Consider the following 3,698-nt stretch of genomic DNA (forward strand, 5'->3'; position numbering starts at 1 on the left):
GCCACCACCGCCCGGCTGATAGTCATGATCTTAACTCATTTATTTAACAAACACTGAATATTTCCTGTGTGTCAGGACATTCAAAACCTGAGAGTATAACAATAAATCGAAAGCTATAGAAGAAACATAAATAGATGAATAAATAAATAGTAAACAAATGAGTTTTTGGGGAAAAGAATGTTAAGTGCATAGAGAATAATGGAAATCAACATGGGCTGAGATTCTATTTTAAATGACAGATATTAGCATATTAAAATATCTGTGGTTATCTCTGGGTAATAGGAATTGCTCTTTCTTTATTGTATGTAGTAGTCTCCCATTATCCATGAGGAGTGTTTTCCAAGATTCCCAGTGATGTCTGAAATATGAAAGAATAATAACCTTACATAAACAGTGCTTTTTTCCCCCATTCATAGGTATCTTAGGATAAGATTTAATTTCTAAGCCAATCATAGTAAAAGAATAACAATACTTCTAGTTGTATTATGATAAAGCTTGTGTGAATATGGTTTTTCTCTCTGTCTCTCAAAATACCGCACTGCACACGCCTTTCTTGTGGTGATGTGCAGTGATGTAACGTCCACAAAAGATGGGAAGTGATGATGAGGTGGTGATGTAATTGGTACTGGAATATGACGTCAGGAGATGTGGGGTGATGCTGAGGTGAAGATGAAGTTGGTACTGGAATATGACGTCAGGAGATGTGGGGTGATGCTGAGGTGAAGAAGAAGTTGGTACTGGAATATGATGTCAGGAGATGTGGGGTGATGCTGAGGTGAAGATGAAGCTGGTACTGGAATATGACGTCATGCTGCTGTGTCAGGCTCCCTTAAACACAAGTACTGATCCACAGTGCCAATTCATCCAATAGTGGATACGGGAACTAAGTAACTGACTGCCAGGCGGGTAACAGATACAGAGTGGATACACTGGCTACCCTTTGAGAAAAGTCAGAAACCCAGGTAAAATCTTCTCATTTTAAAAACTGTTTAAATTAGCTGAGACAAAATTCCTGAGCTAACCAACCTAAGAGGAGAGCGTGTTGCTTCTGGCTGAGCTTGAGGGCTTTCGGCCCATGCTTGTTTGGCTCTGCAGTTCTTGGACTTGGGTGAAGCAGAGCATCATGGTACTGTGCAGGCAGCAAAACTGCTGTGGTAACCAAGGAGCTGAGAAAGAAAGGAAGAAGACCTGCTCCTTCAAAACACACGCCTAGTGACAGAAATTTCCTCTACCTGAATCCCATTTCCTAAACATTCTCCTGCCCCCCTCATGCCATAGTGTTACAGGCTAGTCACCTAGACAGCAGTATATAGGCCCCTGGGTAGCATTTAAGGTGTTAGACATTTTCAAAGTGGCAAATACCCAAGAGAAACAAAGGGGAGAATGGTTTATTTGGGTTCATTGTTCAAGGCTTCTGTACTTGGTTGTCTTACTCCGTTGCTATGGCTATGGTGAGGTAGAGCATCATCCTAGCAGGCCGTGTGATGGACGCTGCTGCTCGCCTCAGGTGGCTGGAAAGCAGAGCAGCGGAGGGGAAGCAAGGAGCCTGGAACAGGTACATTCTTCCATGGTAGACTCTAGGGACCTCTTTCCTCCAGTCAGGTCCAGCTTCCCAATGTTTTCATCACCTCCCAACAATGGCATCGGGTTACAAATTCGCCAGCCCATTCATGAAGCCAGAGCCCTTGCAGCTCAATCCCTTTGCTACAAAGCCTACCTTTGAGCCTTGCTTACACTGGGGTCCTAGCCTTCAGCACAGGAGCCTTTAGGGCAGGGGCATTTTCGATCCAAACTATAATAGGAGAGAAACTCTAACTGTGTTTTAACCAAGCAATATGTGTGAGGGGAAAGTTTTCCAGTCTGCAGCCTGTAGCTGGTCAGAGCATTCGTTACTCCACACTTGGACGCAGCAGCCTCCCCATCATTGTTGTTACAGAGCCATCCCCCTCTTCAGCTAAAGATCAACTGTGTACACCGAAGGCATCCTCCAAAGGCTGAGGTTTTCGCAAGCAGGTGTGTGATTCTTTATTCACGTGGTAGCTTGGCAAACTGTAACTGTAGTTTACAGAGATACTCACAAGCATCTCTAAGGCCAAACAGTCAGCCACTGGGAAGGCCTGGAACTGGAGGTCCTAGTTATGCCAAAGGGGTGGATGGAAAAGAGACTGCTCATAGACTTGGGGCTCTGGTTTCTCAGCCAGGAGATGTCTATCAGATCCTTCAGATGGTAAACAAGTGAGCTAGCTCTCCTTGTTTCCAAGGAAACTGCCAGTCTCACTGATCCTTGGCTCTTTCCTCGTCTGCAGTCCACACCGCCAGAGCTAAGAGACGTCTTTAAAATTTAAACAAATCCCGCTGGCAGGCAATTTTGCCGACTTGCCCCTAGGCTAGGAGCCCCAGAGGCGAAGGAGAAGTGACCAATTGGCTTCCATCTGGTCTAGGCCAGTCTAGGGAAGTCAGGAGGGGTTTGAAATCCCTGGGAAATATCAAAGAAATGACGCAACAACTTTGTGTCAAGACAATACTGAAGAAGCTTTGGGTTTTTTACTTGGAAGAGAACATAGCTCACATGGGAGCCTTGGGATGTCAGAGCCAAAAGGTTCTTGAGAACGTCATATCACCCGATCCCTTCAACTGGCTGAAAACAGAGGCCAGATGTGGGGAGTGACACACCCATCTGGAACCCACCTCTTCTACGCTTCCAGTGCAAGAAGGCTCTGCGCATGTGCCTTGGGGTCATGGCTTCTCTTGGCAGACTCTGCTTGCTCATTCCTCCTTCGCAAGTTATCATCCAGCTAGTGAGATCATTACTGACTTCAAAGCTGGCCCGAGATGCCCTTCCAGGCCTGGCTCCACCACCTTGCTCTAACATCCACCGACATAGATAGCATTGCTCACTATTTAAACGTGCAGCACATTTGAACAAAAATGTCATTTAATTCCTTAGAAACTGGCTCTCCTCACTGGAAGTATCTGTTCTTTTCCTGATGAATAAATCCATTCATGAAAGAATACATTCTGTGCTTTTTTTTTTTTTTTTTTTTTTTTTTTTTTTTTTGTGCTGTCATTCATCCCAGTTAACTCAGGCGTGGGCAGAGTTCAGAGGAAAGAGCGAGGTTCAGATTCTCAGCTGGGTGGATCTCAAAATCAGGGACTTTGTGGTGGTGGTAGAACTAGTTCTCTTTAGATTCAAATCACTGAAGTGGCATTTCTAAATTTGTAACATAGAAAGCAGATGCAGGAAAGAATAGTAATAACGCCCCCGCCCTGTGCGCATTTGTGAGTGTGTGTGTGTGTGTATGTGTATTGGAGGTAGAATACAGCTCCTTGTACTCTGTCAGTGACTTGCATTTCCAGCCTCCCATAATCTCTTGTAATAATGATGCTCATTTATAGGGTGAGTACAAGATACATACCTTTGTTATTCTCATTTTGCCAATGAGAAAAATAGAAGGCTAACAGCTGGGATTCTAATGCCAACTACTCCATCCTCTGTATCCTTCTTTTCCCTCCTCTGTATGTCTTATTGAAAAAAAATTTTACACAATATATTTTGATCATGTTTTCCCCTCCTCCAATTCCTCCCAGATCCTCCCCACCTCCCTACTCACCAAACTTGATGTTCTCTCTTTTGCTCTCTCTCTCTTTTGCTCTCTCTCTCTCTCTCTCTCTCTCTCTCTCTCTCTCTCTCTCTTTCT

This window comes from Microtus ochrogaster (genome assembly GCF_000317375.1).
Source record: "Microtus ochrogaster isolate Prairie Vole_2 chromosome 6 unlocalized genomic scaffold, MicOch1.0 chr6_random_2, whole genome shotgun sequence".
In the NCBI taxonomy this organism is placed as follows: Eukaryota; Metazoa; Chordata; class Mammalia; order Rodentia; family Cricetidae; genus Microtus; species Microtus ochrogaster.